This window comes from Cervus elaphus, chromosome 28 (assembly GCF_910594005.1).
Source record: "Cervus elaphus chromosome 28, mCerEla1.1, whole genome shotgun sequence".
Classification (NCBI taxonomy): Eukaryota; Metazoa; Chordata; class Mammalia; order Artiodactyla; family Cervidae; genus Cervus; species Cervus elaphus.
Genome location: NC_057842.1, coordinates 61,086,563 through 61,108,215, shown reverse-complemented (window position 1 = coordinate 61,108,215; position 21,653 = coordinate 61,086,563). Strand labels below are relative to the sequence as shown.

The 21,653-nt window shown below is 42.2% G+C and overlaps 1 protein-coding gene and 1 pseudogene across 5 annotated transcripts in view; one reads left to right on the top strand and one right to left on the bottom strand.

Annotated features, from left to right (window-relative positions):
• ANKRD6 (ankyrin repeat domain 6) overlaps positions 1–21,653 on the top strand; it is a 175,976-nt gene that overhangs the window by 17,868 nt on the left and 136,455 nt on the right. The window lies entirely within an intron of this gene.
• Positions 15,970–16,069, bottom strand: LOC122685672 (annotated as a pseudogene).

Below are 21,653 nucleotides of genomic sequence, written 5' to 3'. Positions count from 1 at the left end.
AAAAAAAATGAAAGGAATGACCAAGTAGTGACTGTAACCTAACAAGATACCATGGGGCTTCCCTGGTGGCTTATTGGTAAAGAACCTGCCTGCCAATGCAGGAGACACAGGTTCCATCCCTGGGTTGCGAAGACCCCCTAGAGAAGGAAACGGTAACCCACTCCAGTATTCTTGCCTGAGAAATCCTACGGACAAAGGAGCTGGCGGGCTACGGTCCGTGGGGCTGCAAAAGAGTCAGACACGACTTAGTGACTAAACAACAAGCAGACACCATAAATCCACAGCAGCGTGGTCTCAGCCCCACAGAATAAACGGCAAAAAGGAGACCGTCAGGCTGTATACCGTCACCCTGCTGATTTAACCTACATGCAGAGTGCATCATGAGAAACGCGGGGCTGGAGGAAGCACAAGCTGGAGTCAAGATTGCCGGGAGAAATATCAGATATGCAGATGACACCACCCTTATGGCAGAAAGAAAAGAAGAACTAAAGAGCCTCTTGATGAAAGTGAAAGAGGAGAGTGAAAAGTCGGCTTAAAGCTCAACATTCAGAAAACTAAGATCATGGCATCTGGTCCCATCACTTCATGGCAAATAGATGGGGAAACAGTGGAAACAGTGGCTGACTTTATTTTTCTGGGCTCCAAAATCACTGCAGATGGTGACTGCAGCCATGAAATTAAAAGACACTCCTTGGAAGGAAAGTTATGACCAACCTAGACAGCATATTAAAAAGCAGAGACATTACTTTGCCAACAAAGGTCTGTCTAGTCAAGGCTATGGTTTTTCCAGTGGTCATGTATGGATGTGAGAGTTGGACTGTGAAGAAAGCTGAGCACCGAAGAATTGATGCTTTTGAACTGTGGTGTTGGAGAAGACTCTTGAGCCCTGGACTGCAAGGAGATCCAACCAGTCCATCCTAAAGCAGATCAGTCCTGGGTGTTCATTGGAAGGACTGATGTTGAAGCTGAAACTCCGGTAGTTTGGCCACCTAATACAAAGAGCTGACTCATTTGAGAAGACCCTGATGTTGGGAAAGATTGAGGGCAGGAGGAGAAGGGGATGATAGAGGATGAGATGGTTGGATGGGATCACCGACTCAATGGACATGGGTTTGGGTGGACTCTGGGAGTTGGTGATGGACAGAGGGGCCTGGCGTGCTGCGGTCCATGGGGTCACAAAGAGTCGGACACGACTGAGCGACTGAACTGACTGACTGACTGAAGTTTGAGTGTATTGTTGCCCTCGGATTAGGGAGGCCAAGCTGTTTCACTGTTCTCTGCAAAGCCTAATCTCTACCTGAACAATATTTCAGGAAGAAAAATGTTAAGGTCAGTGACTTTCCGCCTCCCTACGTATTTGTCTTTTTCTTTCTGATTAGCATTAGGTAATGTATCTTAAAACCCAAGGCCTCCACATTCAAACCTGGCTGAATGACCTCTCCTGGGAATGGACAATACAGATGCCCTTCAGGAGAAGTCTGCTTCATGGGAGACTGGCAGGCTTTAAAGAGAAGAGTGTGACCTGGCTGCCAGGAGGCTTAGGTTCCAGTTTCACGTCTGACCAAAGCCTTTGTGCCTTCTGCCAGGTTGCTTTCTTACTTCTGTGGCTTTTCTTTCCTTTTCTTTTAGAAAGGTGACCAGTGGCCCAGTGCTTCAGATGGGTCCTCATTCACTAGTCTCCTGCCCCTGTGGGTTTGAATCACAAAAACATTTTTCACCTTAACAAATTATTATAAGCCAAAGACCTCTATAACGGCCACTCTAGTCAGGAAATCAAACTGCCAGTCACCCCAGAAGTCCTTCCTTGGGCTGCATCTCAATCATAACTCCCTCTCTCCCTTCAAATTAACTACAGGCCACCCTTGCCTGAGCTGTGGTGCTATAAAGAAAATAGAGCACGCTGAAACCCTGATCCCTAGTGTTATTTGCTCAGTCCTGTCTGACTCTTTGCAATCCCATGGACTATAGTTCTCCAGGCTCCTCTGTCCATGGGATTCTCCAGGTAAGAATACTGGAGTCGGTTGCCATTTCCTTCTCCAGGGGAGCTTCCTAACCCAGGGATCAAACCTGGGTTTCCTGCATTGCAGGCAGATTCTTTACCATCTGAGCCACCAGGGAAACCCTCATAGGCTATCTTAATAATCAATGGGGAAAATTTCGATTTTAGTAGGATCTTTAAATGTTTGGCCAAAATATTAAAAACTATTATACTGTCTGTTACAATTGTATAGGGAACTTTAAAAATACCAAAATTTAGTACACTGTAATTTAAAACATTAGCAACATTGAATATTAGACTTTTATTTTCTTTGTAAAATCTTCTCACGAGTAGTTTGATTTGCCTTTTCCCATCCTGTAACTTATGATACAGAACAGGCCACTTTTCAGAATTGATTTTATTGATGTATAGTTGATTTACATTGTGTGTTAATTTCTCCTACAGCAAAGGAACTCAGTTATACATGCAAAGATATACAGGCTCCTTTGTCCATGGGATTCTCCAGGCAAGAATACTAGAGTGGGTTGTCATTCCCTTCTCCAGGGGATCTTCCCGACCCAGGGATCAAACCCAGGTCTCCTGCATTGCAGGCGGATTCTTTACTTTCTGAGCTGCCGAGAAGCCCTGTATACACACGTGCATACGTGTGTACATTCTTTTTCATGTTCTTTCCCATTAGGGCTGATCACAGGAAATGGAGCATAGTTCCCTGTGCTCTAAGCAGGACCTTGCTTCTCCGTCCTCTGTACACCAGTTTGCATCCACAGCAAGCGTCTTTTCTGTGCCTTGATTAACTTTCATGCTCTTGTCGACGTCTGGGTCAGTTTCCAATATTCCATCCGTTGCGCTTTCAGTGTCGTGAAGTGTTTGCAGGAGTTCCGTTCATGTGACGTTTTTGCAATGTCATTTCTTCATCCTCTCATCTCCACACTTTCCTAATTTATGCTGATCAGTGCCCTTCTTTGAGTTCCTCTGGCTTCACACCTGGAGTCTTCAGGTGGTACCTGTGTCAACTTACCATGGTCAGCCATTTCTTTTGTGACTCCGTCCTATTCCATTCAAATTTCACTTCCGACGTTACCACTTTTCATTTCTTGGCCTCACTTTCTTCTTTGTTGGCTCGTTCCCTCTTTTAGTTGTTCGTTTGGGGAAGCTGTTAGGTGGATTTTTCACTGGGAGACAAGAAAGATAACCCCGTTACGTGGTTTGTTGTCTGTGTGAACTTAGTAACGAGTGACCAGTGACCGATCACTGCAGACTTGGAAAGATGTGATGCAGTTGGTCACTAATTGTGATGCAGTTCTGTTAATTACATAGTGATTTGTAGACTGGAGAGCTGTTAGTGAAATTGGTACCTCATGCAGTTTCTCAAAGTTAATACACCATGGTCAGTGATATTGGAACTGTGTGGTTGGAGGACTGGTATAATTTAATCTGTGGGACCTGAAACAGTACATGTTAGAATGTATAGGCAGCCTACACGTGTAAAGTGTAGGCTGCCTGGATTATTTGTTAATAGTAATCAATTCCTTGTGTTTTTTTGGACCTCTGCTATCCAAGTGTCCATCTTTAGGTACTATGATTTAGTATCGTTCCTTAAAATGCTTTTGTTATGTTCTCTAAGTCTTTTTTCCTTTTTAATCCATGGGTTTCCCCTCTGGGGGGGCTTCCCTGGTGGTTCAGACAGGAAAGAATATGCCCACAATGTGGGAGACCCAGGTTTGATCCCTGGGTCCAGAAGATCCCTGGAGAAGGGAATGGCAACCCACTCCAGTATTCTTGCCTGGAGAATTCCATGAACAGAGGAGCCTGGCAGGCTATAGTCCATGGGATTGCAAAAGAGTCAGACATGGCTGAGCGACTAACACTTTCAGTTTCCCCTCTGTATTTGTTTGTCAGGGCTGCCAGAACAAAGCACCAGAGATGGAGTAGCTTAAACAACAGAAATTTATTTTCTCACAATTCTGGAGGCTGGATGTCTCAGATCAAGGTGTTTGCAGATCGGTGTCCCCTGAGGCCTCTCTCCTTGGCTTGCAGATGGCTGCCTTCTTGCTGTGTCTTCACATATATATATATATATTTTTTTTCTGTCCATGTGAACTCCTGGTGTCTCTCTGTCTTCTTATAAGGACACCAGTCCTCTTGGTGTCCTACCTAATGGTGTCCTATCAGGGCCTGCCTCCATGGCCTTGTTTTAACTTAATTACCTTGTTAAAGACTGTGTCTCCAACTGCAGTCACCTTCCTAGTATGGGGAGTTAGAGCTTCATATGAATTTTGTGGGGAACACAATTCAGCCCATCACATATTCTTTTCTTTACTGCTTATCTATCAAAATCTTTACTACTTATCTCATGGGCTTCTTGACTGCTGGTTACATAAATCATTAACCATAATCACATGCATTTTTCATCAAGAGTCAGGATCACTCATGAAGGACTGCATTGAAGATTAGGCCTATGTTACATCCTAGTTACTAAGGCTGTATAACAAATCTCCCTAAAACCTGGCAGCTTAAAACAGCAATAATTATTTATTGTCTCTCAAAGTCTGTCAGCCAGGAATTAGAGAGTGACTTAGCCGAGAAGTTCTGACTCTGGTCTCCCAGTAAGACTGCAGACAGATTTAGCTGGGGCTGTGGTCACCTGAGAATTTGGGGCAAGGAGGGTCTACCTTGAGATGCTTGCTTGCTTGGCTGGCATGTTGGGGATGGCATGTTGGTGGGAGCCCTCAGTTCTTGCCGTGTGGCTGCCTGAATGTCCTCATAGCATGGCAGCGGATGTCCCCCTGAGTGAGTAATCCAAGAGCTCTAGACAGAAGCTGCAGTGGATTGTCATCTCCACCATGTTCTATGAGTCACATGGATCCAGTCTTGATTCATTGTTGAAGAGGATTCCACAAGGGCATGAACATAGGAGGTATGGATCTTGGGGACTGGCTGCCGTAAATTGGATGGATATTAAGTGTCATCCTTTTGGGAAACCTGTTTGCAAATCTCTACCTTTCAAATGGTTGCATGTCTTACAAGGCATCTCATCAAAGTTAAACATTACTAAATGTCTACTTTGTGCTTAATGAGTTAATATTTTTATGAGTTTTCAAGATAACATTTTATTCCCAGTCTTTATGTTTGCCTAAAACCATTATCCAAGTACATCTGTTAGTAGATTTTTCTTCAACTTGATCATTCCATTGAGATACTGGTCTTTAAAAAAAAATTTTTTTTTTAAACTTTTTAATCTTTTGGCCACCGTGTGTGGCCTGTGGGATCTTAGATCCCTGACCAGGGGGAACCCTGGCCCCCTATATTGGCAGCATGGAGTCTTAACCACTGGACCACTTGGAAAGTCCCCTGAATACTTATCTTAACGGATGGATCCTAAACTCTAAAATGTGGGAGTTTCAGATATCACATAAACCTTTATGTGAAGTAGGAGATTTTACTAGAAATGACAGAAGAGCATGTGCTAAGAAGCAGGAAGACTATATAAAGAGGAAGCAAGTTGAACAGGGGTGAAGGTGAGTAGTGTGGAGAGTGTATCAGTTGATAGGAGAGAATAAAATTGGTGTGAGATGAAATGACTTATGAAAGGTTATAAATTTGTGCTACAGTTTTTATTGTGTGCTGTTTGTAGAACGATATATAGTTACCTAAGTGATTTTGTGGTATGAAGTATGAGATTCATGGCTTTATTAAATCAACTTATGTCCAGATGTAAAGCTAATACTAATGCTTTAAAATTTACAAATAGCTGAGGAAAGAAGAGAAGTGAAAGGCAAAGGAGAAAGGAAAAGATATGCCCAACTGAATGCAGAGTTCCAGAGAAGAGCAAGGAGAGATAAGAAAGCCTTCTTAAGTGAACAATGCAAAGAAATAGAGGAAAACAACAGAATGGGAAAGACTAGAGATCTCGTCAAGAAATTTAGAAGATACCAAGGGAACATTTCATGCAAAGATGGGCTCAATAGATGACTAAAACAGTGAGGACCTAATAGAAGCAGAAGAGATTAAGAAGAGGTGGTAAGAATACACGGGAGAAAAAAAAAAGAATACACGGGAGAACGATACAGAAAAGGTCTTAATGACCCGCATAACCATGATGGTGTGGTCACTCACCTACAGACAGACATCCTGGAGTGTGAAGTCAAGTGGGCTTTAGGAAGCATCACTATGAACGAAGCTAGTGGAAGTGATGGAATTCCAGCTGAGCTATTTAAAATCTTTAAAGATAATACTGTTAAAGTGCTGTACTCAGCATTGGCCACAGGACTGGAAAAGATCAGTTTTCATTCCAATCCCAAAGAAAAAGGGGCAGTGCCAAAGAATGTCTAAACTACCATACAGTTGCACTCATTTTGCATGCTAGTAAGGTTATGGTCAAAATCCTTCAAGCTAGGCTTCCAGCAGTACATGAACCAAGATCTTCAGATGTACAAGCTGGGTTTAGAAAAGGCAGAGGAATCAGAAATCAAATTGCCAACATTTGTTGGATCATAGAGAAAGTAAGGGAATCCCAGAAAACATCTGCTTCATTGGCTACTCGAAAGCCTTTGACTGTGTCGATCACAACAGACTGTGGAAAATTCTTAAAGAGACAGGAGTACCAGGCCACCTTACCTGTCTCCTGAGAAACGTGTATGCAGGTCAAGAAGCAACAGTTACAACCTTTTTTGTAACCTTTTTACAAACCTTTACATTCTTTTTTATTGTTGAGTAAAATTCCATTGTATAAATACCATATAGGATTAAAAATTTTTTAATAACCCATATTCACTCGTAACTCAGTATTTGTTAAATAAAGATGTTTTGGGTTCATTCAAAGAGGAAAATTAGGAACGTTGTTAAAATATGATAGTAGTCTAAGCACCTTAAGGTGCTATAGTTTGACTCTCAGACGGGACTTCACACAGCTGCAGAAAGGAGCGCAGTCTCCAGTACAGACTCTTGTGAGTACAGTGTTAGAAATGATGCTATTGAATCTTTATACCCCTGGAAGTTTGTCTGATAAATTGAGTAGTTGTCACACTGAGTTTCATACAATTCATATCATAAAAATAAAACTAAGAACTCATATATGTGTATTCCACCTCACTCCACAGGCTCATTAGAATTGATTTGTTGCTAGTTTCAAAAATACAGTGAAAGAAGTTTGCAGTGTTTGTGTTCACTTGGGATCAGGCTGTTTTGCAGAGTCAAGGTTATTGAAATTTATCTGCGACAGAGATGGGTGAATAATGAACAGTTCTTTCTAGACACGTAATACAAGCTCCCTGTTGGCTTATGTCTGTCTGCCTTAGTAACAAAGATGTCTCTGTGCTAGGAGGTAAAGACCTGGAGTGAACTGACTGCCCGGTAAAGGCACTTGTAGGATATAGAACCGCAGAGACTCGTTATGATGGCTAAATTGCTTATGAGATACCAGTACTCTGAAGTCCTGATTGGAGTGGGCTTCACACGTCTGTGTTCTGTCTTTCCTGTTTCATATGCAGCATTTTGATTTAGAGATAGAGTAAGATCTGTTGAATAAAACAAAAAAAAGATAGTCTTTGGGCAATTCCTACAACAGACTCTTGCGTTTGATCTTTTGTTATTTGAACCTTTTAATTATTTGTAGAGATATTTTAAAACAGAGAAAAGTACACAGGCACTCAATGTATTGACCACCAGGATGAGTTTTTAGTTTTCAGTATCTTCCTTCACAAAATATAAGCATAACGTCTTTCAACTTGTGGGAAACAGGACTAGAAAAGTGAAGAACATTGATCCCTTCCAAGATTAGCTTTTATTTATAACTGTAGCTTCTAACTTTATTTTAGTGCTTTATAAACTCACCAAATCCCACTACTTAACATTAGCAATAAATTGCACCTTCTTTACTTCTGAGCTTTGCTTGAAGCTTTTAGGGTAATTGATTGGACACGTGCTTTTGCACATCTGCAAATGGTTATAAGTTATATATAAAATCCATTCCTGAGGGGTGTGGGAGAAGAGAGAAAGAAATGGATCTTACTGTCTTTTTAAAATGATCTTTTCTTCTCTATCTGGGTTTCCCTGGTGACTCAGCTGGTAAAGAATCTGCCTGCAATGCAGGAAACCTGGGTTTGATCCCTGGGTTGGGAAGATCCTCTGGAGAAGGGAATGGCTACCCACTGCAGTGTTCTGGCCTGGAGAATCCCATGGACTGTGTAGTTCATGAGGTCGCAAAGAGTCGGACACAACTGAGAGACTGTCACTTCACTTCTTCCCCAGCTAATGAATCTGGATAATTTTGAAACTTCAACCACTTGATGTAGTTGGTTTTTTCCATTCGTTGTGCTGAGTGCTCGTCCCATTCAGTACAGAGACTCATGCCCTTCACTTCTGGGAAATTTTCTTCCATCATTTCTTTGATAATTCACCTTTCTTCTTAACCTGTTTGCTTGTTTAAAACTTCTTATATGGAGAAGACCTATTGAATTGAGACTCTTTTTGCTTAATTCTTCTGTCTCTATTTCTGCCTCTGTCTTTTGTTTGTATTTCTTGGTAGATTTTTAAACCTTACTTTCATTCCTCTATTGAATTAAAAAAATTTTTTGGTCAATAATAGTTTTATTTTCAAGAAATCTCTTTTGTTCTTTATTTTTTTCATTTTAGCTTCTTCTATAATACTTTCTTTAATCTCTGAGGATACTAATTCAGGTTGTTTTTTTATACACATTTATGTGGCAATTTATATACATTATGTGGCAAAACCATCATAAAGGCAAAAAACCAAAACATAATATTCAAATAGTGCTTACACTTTGGGGATATGCTTGGAGTGGAGCATAAAGAATATTGTTATTGGTTGTGTCCTGTTTTTTAAATTAGGAATTGAGTTTTATTATGATATTCATTCCTTATATATATTAAATATATTACATAATCTTTTATATGTGTCTAATATTTCATAAAAAATTAGCAAATGTGAAGGAAACTCCTTGTATCCCATCTTGTAAGAGTAGATGTTTGACAGTGTTCTGTACCTGGAGTGGGGGCATTGACTCTTTGTAATCATGACCCACCCTGTCAGCTCAACATGCAGTTGAGAAATGACAGGGCTAAATGAATCAGCATAAACGGGGTAAAGTAAAGTGTAAAGTGAAGTGGCTCAGTTGTGTCCGACTCTGGGACCCCATGGACTGTAGCCCACCAGGCTCCTCCGCTCATGGGATTTTCCAGGCAAGAATTCTGGAGTGGGTTGCCATTTCCTTCTCCGGGGATCTTCCCAACCCAGGGATTGAAGCTGGGTCTCCCGCACTGCAGGTAGACTCCGTACCGTCTGAGCCACCAGGGAACCCCATAAACAGCGTGGTGATGCATAGTTCCTTTGGAGACGTTCTTGGCAGGAGGCCCCCTGGAGTCACAGACTTGCGGACACCATCCAGTCTTCCCTGTGATTGTAAGAGACGCGCCCACCAGCTCCTGACTACGTGCTGGTCTTAAGTTGCATCCTTTGCCATCCCCACGGGCCTCGGGCACTTCTGCACGCCTTTACTGTCCTCACTTACACATCTCTGTAAGCCATTTTGGCTTAAAACTGTCTAACTGGACATGAAGTAAGGGCAGGAAACAGCGGAGTGGAGGGGGCGGCTGGTAGGGAAAGCCCAGTGCTGCCCCCCTGCCCGTTGGTGAGGGCTCCAGGGCGGGCCTGGCCGGGACGGGCGCCCCTTCCCCCTGCCCTCACCTCGGCCCGGACGGGTCCCGAGCGTCTGTGGACGTGCTCAGGTCTTAGTGCTGACCTGGCTGAGACAGAGGTCGTCAGGAATGAGAGCGAACGCGGCGCTGCTGACCAGATGCACCTGTGTGTGGTCTTGCGGTTCCCCCCAGTTTGTGTTTGTGTCCGCTCCAGGACCACGCGGTTCTAAGTCCCAGACCCCAGCGGGTGTCCCCCGCTGTCAGCACCAGGCTTCCTCCCCCCCGCCCGGCAGCGCGCTCCCTGCCTCTCCCCTGGCGTTCTGACTCCACGCCTGTGGGAATCTCTCCTCTGCTTTTGGCCACTCCACGTTCTGTTCCCGGCCTTCCACGGGTGCTCCTGGTAGAGCGCCCACCTGCAGTGCAGGAGAGGTAGGAGAGAGGGGCTCAGTGCCAGGGTCGGGAAGGGCCCCCGAGGCGGGCACGGCCACCGCTCCAGTGTTCCTGCCTGGAGGCTCCCTCGGACAGAGGGGCCTGGTGGGCCTCAGCCCCTGGGGTCACACAGAGCTGGCCCCGACTGAAGGGACTTGGCACACGTGCGTGTTCTGTTCTTTAATGTGGCTTCTTATTGTGTCTCTCTCGTGTTAGTGCGGTCTTTGTTGGGAGACGAGATATGGGAGGTGTTTCATAAGCTTTCTTTTTTTTCCGCCAAGAAATGCAAAAAGTGATTAAATTATGTTTTTATTTTCTTTTTTTAATTGAAGTATAGTCGTTTTACAATATTACATTAGCTTTAGGTGTACGATATTGTGATTCAGTAAGCTTTCTTTAATCAGAAACCAGTATCAACGTTATGAGGCATTTTGTCTACCTCCACCTCCATCTTTTTTCTTTTTTTTCTTTAGCTCCATTGAGGTATAATTGACAAAATTGTACTTTATTTTTTTGGCAAGATATTCAAAGTGTACACCATGATGATCAGATATACATAGACACTGCGAGAGGATTGCCATATCCATCAGCTTACATGTTAACTTCTGTGTGTGTGTGAGAACGTTGAAGTCCGTGAATTTCAGTTATATGTGTTATCAACCATAGTCACCATGTACGTTATTTGATCCAAAGACTTTATTCATCTTGTAACTCACCCAAAGTTTGTACCGTTTTCCCTACCTCTCCTTATTGCGGTCACTCTCTACCTCCTGGCAACCTCTTCTCCTTCTAGGAGTTTAGCTATTTAAATATCTATTTATCTATTTATTTATAATTTAAAAAAAATTTAAGGTTCCATGCATAAGTGACATCATGCAGTATTTGTGTTTCTCTTTCTGGCTCATTTCACTTAGCATAATGCCCTCCAGGTTCTTTAATGCTGCTGCAAATAACAAGACTTCCCCCTTTTTCAAGGCTGAAATTTATTCCACTTTGTGTTGTGTGTATTTCCTTTAACCATTTATCCATTAATGGACACTTAGGTTGTTTGCATACCTTGGCTCTGGTGAATAATGCTGCAATGAGTATGGGAATACAAATATCTTTTGGAGATACTGATTTCGTTTCTTTCGGGTATATGCATAGAAGTGGGATTGCTGGATCGTATGATAGTTATATTTTTATTTTTTTGAGGCACCTCTGTACAGTTTTGCCTAGTGACTGTCCCAATTTACATTCCCACCAACAATGTACAGGGGTCCCTTTTTCTCTGCATCCTTGCCAACACTTTTTATCTCTTGCCCTTTTTAAATGTTTTTCTTTTATTTATTATTTATTTTGGCTTCGCTGGGTCCTCACTGCTGTACATGGGCTTTCTCCAGTTGCAGTGAGCAGGGGTTTCTCTTCTTGCAGAGCATGGGTTCTGGGTGGGAGGGCTTAGTTGCCCTGAGGCATGTCACATCTTCCGCTACCAGGGATCAGACTGGTGTCCCTTGCATTGCAAGGCAGATTTTTAACCACTGGACCACCAGGGAAGCCTCTAGCTTTATTCTTTTTGCTTAGGATTGCTTTTGTTATTTGAGGTCTTTGGGGTTTCATACAAATTGTTTTTGGATAAATCTTTATAATTGAAGGAGCTCATATTAACTAGTCTCATTCCTTGGTAAGGCAATCTTTTTTAGGTTCACTTTTGCAAAACAAATGTTTGATAATATGTATCTACCTACTGGAGATATGGGTCAATCTAATTTATGTTAGGTGTAAAATCACAGTCCTCTAGTAATAGTGGCTCATCTTTAATAAGCTTTGAGACAGCAGAATAAAATACTCCTTTATGAACTGTAACTGAGGAGAACCATTATTGATCCCTGAAGTTAAAAAGCGGTCATTGTTCTTTAGTAAGATAATTTCATCACTAGTGATATTTTATGTAGTATTCCAAATTCCTACTTTCATTGGCAGAACTTCACTTCTTTGTAACCTGACCGAGTGTCTAATTTTAGAACAACAGATGGCTGGAGCTTGCTTTGTATTGATTAGTAATATTTTTTCTTCTGACACACAGAAAACTTTTCTTTAGTCCCTTGCAACTTGATCATCCGTGCACCCTTACAGAAACCTCAGTGTCCTATATGGCTCAGAATATTATCTACAAGCACTTACCTCTGTCAAGCTTTTGTTTGGAGGCCAGAGCAGGAATGTCACATGATACACAGAAAGTACTCCTCTAATCTTGCCTATTCACACGTGACGCACCGTAGTTTGTCATGCGTCTTTTGTGTTTTAATTAAAAAAATTTTTTTCCCATGTTTTGACTGTGAATGCAGCCCTTGGATCTTCATTCCCCAACGAGGGATCAAACCTGTGCCCTCTGCAGTGGAAATACAGTGTCTTACCACTGGCCCACCAGGGAAGTCCGAGTCTTTTGCATTTTAACAACACCTTTCTGAGAACTGACATTGCTTCCATCTAAACAACTTTGTCACTTCCTTAGGGGAAAATTAGTATACATTTTTGTTTATGAAGGAAATGAAAAATACTTTACTTTACTCTGGATTGTGAGTTAATATGTCTAGGTAGACTGTTACTAGCCAGAGCCAGGACCAAACTCTGGTTCAGCTTGCTTGTTGCTCTGGAGTCAATGTTGGAGAGATAAGGGTGGTGTAAAAAGAGGCTTTATTTAGGAAGCTGGCACCTGGGGATATGGTAGACTTGCATTCCCCCACATCACCTCCCAGTTGTCAGTTAGGGGTCAAAACGTTTTAGAGGAGAATTTTGGGGGGCTCACTGACAGTGAGGGTGCCAAATACATGCAGAACAGCAAAGTCAACGACGACTCTCATCTTGAAACTGGTCGCGCAGTAGTCTGATCAGCGTCACCGTGATCATTGTAAGCACAGTTAATTTTCAGCCCTAGGGTTGATGTGTTCCGGTTTCCTGGAGGCCCATTCTTGGAACTGCGCAACCACAGAGTCAGTACTGGTCAAGACAGAGCAGCGTCTGTCACGGCTCCAGCCTGCTCATCCCACGGTTAGTTTTTCCCCTCTGGTGGTGGTTATAGTGTCTGCAAAGCACCTGAGGAATGTGCATCAGACACTGTTGTCTCTGTCGTTTAGGGAGGAACTGAAGATTCTGTGACTCTCTTATCTTAATCATTAAGTGCTTAATCCTGCTCTTTCGTGACTCAGGGAGGCCTGAGAGACTACAGCTTTTCTACCATGAGAGACAGGGGATTCAGAAGGGCTTTTGTATCTGGGAAGGCCTCCCTGCCCCCACTGCAGAGTCCTGCTCTGTCATGAGACCTCCAGGAGTTATTTGTGGGGACCCAGGAGACCTGGGGGCTTCCCAAGTGGCTCAGTGGCAAAGAATCTGGCTGCCAGTGCAGGAGATGCAAGAGATGCTTGTTTGATCCCTGGGTTGGGAAGAAGATTCTTCTGGAGACGGAAATGGCAACCCACTCCAGTATTCTTGCCTGGAGAATCGCAGGGACAGAGGAGCCTGGCGGGCTACACACACACACACGCACACACACACGCACACACACACACACGCACACATGCATGCACACACACAGCATTCTCAAAATCTCAAACTTTGGTACCACTCTGCTCCCTTCCCAGACCATGACAGTTCCGTGTGTGTGTGTGTGTGTGTGTGTGTGTGTGTGTGTGTTGCGGGCAGGGAGGATGGTGATAGAGGAGTAAATACTGTAGATGACTCTGTGTGTGTGTGTGTGTGTGTGTGTGTGTGTGTGTTGCGGGCAGGGAGGATGGTGATAGAGGAGTAAATACTGTAGATGACTCTTCAGATAATCTGAGTGAAACCCTGAAACAAAGAGTCCCTCTTTGTTTCAGGGGGACGACCTGGTGAGACAGGAGAGAACATCCAGCCTCACCACCTGTCTCCCAATATGCTCTGAAAATTCTGGCCCACAAAGATATCCTGTTTCTTTAAGAATTGGTAGTGCATGTAATTATAGATTATCTGACATTTTACTTGAAATTACTTTTGAAAGGTGAGTCATTGCAAAGTGGTTAAGAGATCATACTCTGGAGCCAGGGCAATATAGGACAAATCCTGGTTTTATGAGATACTGGCTGTGTGACCTTGGACAAGCGACGTAACCTCTGTGTGCCTCAGTTTCCTCATATGTAAATTGAGGATAATAATAATATCTACTTTACTGTTCTGTTATGGGTAAGTTACTTAGCCAGCAGCACTAATACATATTCATTGGAAAAGTAGATAGTGGGACTTCCCTGGTGGTCCAGTGGTTAGGACTCCACACTTTCACTGCCCAGGGCCCAGGTTTAATCCCTGATTGGGGAACTAAGGTCCAAGCTGCACAGCTGAAAAAAAAGAAAGAAAAAGGAAAAGTAGATAGTGTAAAAATTAGCAGAAAAAGAGATAAACATCTTCAATCCTTCCACCTATAGGTAACCACTATTACTACATTGGTACATACCCTTATATGTTTTCTGTAAACAACATTAAGATCATACTTTGAATGTTATTTGTAACTTCTCCCCTTAATAATATATCATGAGCATTTGCCCATACTTTTTAACATCATTATATCTAAAAAAGAACTACGCTGAAGCTTTAGGTGGCTTCCAGATTGTCACTTTTACATGAAATGCTTTGGTAAACTTTTTTGTATGTTAATCTCAGTCCTTTTTTTTTTTTTTGGCTGTGCCATGCAGCTTTTGGGACCTCAGTTCTCTGGCTAGAGACTGAATCTGGGTCCATGGCAGTGAAAGCCTGGAATACTAACCACTAGGCCACCAGAGAATGCCCTCATCTCACTATTTTCCTTGAAGAGAAATGAAATTGTTGATTCAAAAGGCGTTTGTTTTTATTTTTAAGGCTTTTGACACATACTGCCAAATTGCCCTCCAGAAATGTTCTCTAGTGATGTGTGAGAGTTTGTTTTCTTGTCCTCTTGTCATTAGGGATTATTCTACGTTTGTTTTTTGGCTGCACTGTGGCATGTGGGATCTTAGTTCCTGACCAGGGATCAAACACACGCTCCAGGCAATGGAAGCTTGAAGTCCTAACCACTGGACCACCAGAATTAATTCCCTCTTAATTTTTTATTTTAGGTTCAATTTTGTAGGTAAGAATTATATCTTCATTGTTTGATTATGAAGAAAACTGAACATTTGTATGTTTTTAGCTCTTGTGTTTATTTTTCTTCTCTGTGTATGTGAAGTGCCTTTGTATTCTTTGTCCATTCTTTTTTTGGGGAAAGTATTCACTTTCTTGTAAAGTTTCCATCTGTAAGAGATCTTTATGTTAAAAAGCTATTGATTGCCTTTATTAAAATATTCTTCTCCCAAGAGGTAAAGTTTCAACAACTTTATTAATCAATTTGATACTCTAAGGTTAGTCAATTAAGCTTCATCCACGAGGTCTCTAAGAGAAAAACTATGATCAGTTGATATTTATATTACCATATACAAGGTATATTATTTATAAACACAATTGAGAAGTCTTTTTATTTTTCCTTCTGAATATACCAGACACTTGCTGGTGAGTTGATTTGGAGTTTGCTTTGTGAGTGAAATTACTTCATTCATTCTGGTTAGGTATTGTGAATCCTGTTTTGTGCTTTATCTGTGATATCTTTTTTTTTTAAATTGAAGTATACATACTTCAATTGATGTACAATGTTGATTTATAATGTTATGTGTTTCTGGTGTACAGTCGAATGATTCAGAGGGAGATATATATATATATACACACACACACATACATATTCCTTTTCACATTTATTTCCATTATGATTTATTACAGGATATTCAATAGACTTCCATTTGTTATGTAGTAGGACCTTGTTGTTTATCTCTTTTATATACACCGTAGCTTGTGTCTGCTAATCCCCCCAGAATATGGACTGCTTAAGGATTTGCTCATCATCCTTGTGCGGGCGCCATGCTAATCTCTGTATCATTCCAGTTTTATTTATATGTGCTGTGGAAGCGAGCGTTGCACTTAATGCATTCCTCAACTGTTCCCAGATGCTGTCTTGGTATTTTAAACTCTGAGAGTCAGCCACAGTGCTTATGCCTTGCGTTTGTTTATCAAAGAAGTTGTTGTGTGGATCAATCAAAAGGCGAGATGGAAGGCCCACAGATTTTTGTGATTCTGGAGCTGAGGTTGTAATGCTTAGTATACAAATAACCGAGTGACTTGAAAGGTGGATTCTTAGGAAGATGGGAAGTTGCCAAAGATGAATGGGTGAGCGAGAGCTCGCTGTGTGTAGGGCAGCGCATCGCTGCTCAGGCCTCCCGCGGGTATCACTTCTGAGAGCACGTAGGAGGACTCATCCCTGTCGCTTTCTGAGGCTTGGGCGGGACCTGGAGATTCCCTTAGAGTACAGTTTGAAACTTTACTCGTACCTTCAAACGCATTTGGGAGTTTAGAACAGCTGTGGAAACTCCTGTTGCCCCGATAGAGTTCCCAAGGCAGTGTGTCTCTGCTCCACATTCTTCACTTCCGAAGCTCCCCCCGTCACCACAGGCCCCACCCCGCCCGCACCAGCCAGCCGAGGAGACGTTGCTGATGGCAGAAAAGCCTTCTGAAACCCCTGGGTGACTCATGCCATGCGTGTATGGCTTTAGGATTGACAGATGGTTTTTTTAAAATAGTTTACCCTTTCACTCTAAGGAGATTTTCGAAGTTTTGATCAGGGAGTTTAAAAATTCTCATTTTACCTAATCGATTGTGAGGAGGGTGCCTATCTTACCTGTCTGGATTTTTTTTTTCTTCAAAGTTTAATGAAATGTGCTGTATTAGTTATTTAAAAGTGAGAAGAGACTGTGAGGAAATATATAAAATCTGTTTAAATCAGCAGAGCAAAAATCATGTTCTTACCAATGCTATTTATAATATTGAGATGTTATTTATTTAAGCATGATAAATATATTCTCTTTTGATGGTTGAATGTGAAGTTTGCTTAGAATTAAAATTTTTATTTTCATTTTTCTGAGTGGCTATGACGTTTTCTAGCCAACCCAAAGGATTTTATAATGTTTCTCTGGCCACTTAACCTGTATTTAGAATTTTTAGGAGTACTTTCTGAAAATTTCCAAGGTGTATCATAAAAATTTGTGTTACAGACGTCTTTCTACTTGGTTCTTCCTCCCTTGGGCTCACCGTTCCCCACCTCCATCCCTTCAATTCCTCCACACACACACACACACCCCACACCCCCCAAGTTCTGGCACAAAAGTAAGTTACCGAAGTAGAGGAGAAAGCATCTGTTTATAAAGTGTGATATTTGAGTAGAATTCTAGATGCAAAGTGGCTAGCGGCAGCGCTTCATAGAGTCAGGTCAGCCTCGTCTTGGTTGGGATCCCCGTGGTTTGTGACGCCGCGTGGTTCACACCGTGTGTGGACGCCTTCCACCACGTTTCTCGTGTCGCTCTCTTCTTCTGTTGCCACCGTTTTAATTCACAGCGTTAGCTCACATCTCTGGCCCGTTAACTTTGTCACTGGGTTTTCCCTACCTCCATGGTCAAGTTCCTCCAATCTGCAAATCCCACAAGCGGCGGCTGGATTTATATGTCTGGACATTGCTAGGTGTGGGGTCACTGCGCTGCCTAGGATACCCCCAGCATTATGGTCCCGCCTCTCAGCCTCTTCAAGCCTCTTTACTGTGAGTGCCACATTAATTTTCTAGTCTTATCACCTGCTGCTGCTTGACCCCCAGATTCTACCCTGTTGATCTGACAAGCCTGACGGTCCCTGAGCGGATATTGCTTTTCCAGCCTCCTGTCTCTGTGCTGAGACATCTGACCCACCTTGGAAGTGGCACCATCTCCTGCTGCAATACTTCCCAGATCCCTGCCCTGGGCAGCGCTCCTCTGCTTTAGGCAGCCCCGTGTCACTCCTCGGGAATCATGTTTGCGTTTGTAGGCTCTTCTCTGCCTTGCCAGAGGGTGGGAACCAGCTCATCCCCTGGACACACTCAACCTGCTTGGTCTGCGGCGCTCAGCCTCTCGTCCCCTTCTGGCTCTTTCCCCTGTCACCGTTCTCATTTCTCCTACTGTAAAATAACAACTACTGCAAACTCTCTTTTTACCCAAATTCCCCTCCCAGTTCAGCCATCTCTGTCTCCTTGCCGCCATGATTTTTTTTAATGGAAGAGACTGGCTTTATTGATTTTCCTGATTAAGTTCATTGGGGAAAAATACAAATAATACAGAATTTGAAGAGGGTAAAACTCATCCAGAATGCCATCACTCAGAGATAAATTGTTTTTTACTAAGCATCCTGTCCCATTTCACACATAAACACACATACTCTTGTATGTGATACACAACTTTATATCAGTGAAATCACAGTGGACATACTGTCCCGTGAGCTCCTTAAAAAAATTCAGTATTTTGGGGACATCTTTCCACGTCAGTTCATGTTAATCCTCATCATTTCTGTAAGCAGTTCTCAAGTACTCCATTGATAAAAAATTATTTACTCTACCACCTCTTGATGAGGATAGCCATTCTTTCCTCATTTTTCATTTGTATTGCTAATACTGTAGTTATGTTAGGGTTCTCCAGAAAACCAGTCAATCCTAAGGGAAATCAACCCTAAGGGAAATCAACCCTGAATATTCATTGGAACGACTGATGCTGAAGCTGAAGCTACAATACTCTGGGCATCTGATGCGAAGAATCGACTCATAGGAAGAGACCCTGATGCTGAGAAAGATTGAAGGTCGGAGGGGGATGACAGAAGATGAAATGGTTGGATGACATCGCCAACTCAATGGACATGAATTTGAGCAAACTCTGGGAGATGATGAAGTACAGGGAAGCCTGGCGTGCTGCAATTTTCACAAAGAGTTGCAAAGTGTCAGACACGACGGAGTGACTGAACAACTCCAGAGAATTAGAACCAGGGGACACACATGGAAAAATTTTTATAAAGAATTGGCTCATGTGGTTATAGAGGCTGAGAAATCCCAAGAAATCCCGTGGAAAGCCTGAGAACCAGCAGGCAGTCAGGCCTCAGGCAGAGAGAGTAGGTTTTCCCTTGCTCATCCTTTTATTCTATCAGACCTTCTAGGGATTGGATAAAACATTAGGGAGGACCGTCTACTTTACCCAGTCTGCTGATTCAAATGGCAGTCATATCCAGAAACATCCTCATGACACCCAGAATAATGTTTAACCAAATAGCTGGGTGCCAGTAGCCCAATTAAGCTGGGACAGAAAATTAACCATCCCAGTAGTGAACATCTTTATATAGCTATTCTTAAACTCACCCCTCTCTTCCCATTATCCCTTTAAAAAATACATTATTTATTTATTTGACTGCACCAGGCCTCAGTTGTGGCATGCAGGGTCTTTTAGTTGCGGTACGTGGGATCTAGTTTCCTGACCAGAGATTGAACTTGGGCCCCCTGAGTTGGGACTGCAGAGTCTTAGCCACTGGACCACCAGCGAAGTCCCTCCATTATCTCTTTAGGATAAATTCCTGCATGTGAAATTGGTGGGTCAAATGTGTGTGTATTCTAGATGATTTTATTGCCCATCAGAAAGGTAAAGTTTTCAGTGGCTTTTCCACTGCCCTCACCAACATGAATAATGCCAAATCATCCTAATCTTTGCCAACTTTATGCTTTAAAAATCTCTTTTTTTTTGCATTTCTTTCAAGAGTAAGATTGAATATTATTTTGTAAGTTAATGTTTGCATGTGTTTGTGTTTTCCTTCAATTAGACTGACTTCTGTATGCTGGACTCTTAGGGTCCTAAGTCCAGATAATTCCAATCTTTAATGGAGCTTTTGATTTTGTGCGTGTGTGGAATTGCCTAATCAGATTCTCTGTCCATTTTACTGTTTGAGTGTTTTGTCCTTCTTCATTGATAAGAACTTTTCAAAACTTATGCATGTTACCGTATTTCAAACTGTGGGGCTGGAGAAGGCTCTTGAGAGTCCCTTGGACAGCCAGGACATCAAACCAGTCAATCCTAAAGGAAATCAACTCTGAATTTTCATTGGAAGGACTGATGCTGAAGGTAGTTCAATAGTTTGGACACCTGATATGAAGAGCCTACTCATTGGAAAAGACCTTGATGCTGGGAAGGATTGAGGGCAGGAGGAGAAGGGGGCAGAAGGGAATGAGATGGTTAGGTAGCATCACTGACTCAATGAACATGAATCTGAGCAAACTCCAGGAGATAGTGAAGGACAGGGAAGCCTGGTGTGCTGCAGTCCATGGCGTCTCAAAGAGTCTGATTCAACCTAGCAACTGAACAACATTAATATATATTGTCACAGTTAAAAAATTTTTGACTTTTCAGTTTTAAGAAAGAAGAATGGAGCCGGAGGAATCAAGCTTCCTGACTTCAGGTTATACTACAAAGCTACAGTCATCAAGACAGTATGGTGCTGGCACAAAAACAGAAATATAGACCAATGGAACAAGATAGAAAGCCCAGAAATAAACCCATGCACCTGTGGGTACCTTACTTTTTGCAAAGGAGGCAAGAATATACAATGGGGCAAAGACAGCCTCTTCAATAAATGGTGCTGGGAAAACTGGACAGCTACATGTAAAAGAATGAAATCAGAACACTTCCTAACACCATACACAAAGATAAACTCAAAATGGATTAAAGACCTAAATGAAAGACCAGAAACTGTAAAATTCTTAGAGGAAAACACGTGATGACATAAACCAAAGCAAGATCCTCTATGACCCACCTCCTAGAGTAATGGAAATAAAAACAAAAGTAAACAAGTGGGACCCGACTGAACTTAAAATCGTTTGCACAGCACAGGAAACTATAAACAAGGTGAAAAGACAGCCCTCAGAATGGGAGAAAATAATAGCAAATGAAACAACTGACAAAGGATTAATTTCCAAAATATACAAGCAGCTCATACAACTCAATACCAGAAAACCAAACAACCCAATCAAAAAGTGGGAAAAAGAGCTGGACAGACATTTCTCCAATGAAGACATAGAGATGGCTAGTGGACACATGAAGAGATGCTCAGCGTTGCTCATTATTGGAGAAATGTAAGTCAAAGCTACAATGAGATGTCTCACACCGGTCAGAATGGCCCTCATCAAAAAGTCTACAAACAATAAACACTGGAGAGGGTGTGGAGAAAGGGAACACTCTTGCACTGTTGGTGGGAATGTAAATTGATACAGCCACTATGGAAGACGGTATGGAGGTTCCTTAAAAAACTAGGAATAAAACCACCATATGACCCAGCAATCCCACTCCTAGGCATGTACCCTGAGGAAACCAAAATTGAAAAAACACATGTATCCCATTGTTCATTGCAGCACTATTTACAATAGCTAGAACATGGAAGCAATGGAGATTTCCATCGACAGATGAATGGATGAAGAAGTTGTGGTATGTATACACAATGGAATGTTACTCAGCCATAAAAAGAACACCTGTGAGCAAGTTCTAATGAGGTGGATGAATCTAGATCCTATTATACAGAGTGAAGTGAGTCAGAGAAAGATAAATATCATATTCTAACACATATATACAGAATCTAGAAAAATGGCACTGAAGAACTTATTTACAGGGCAGCA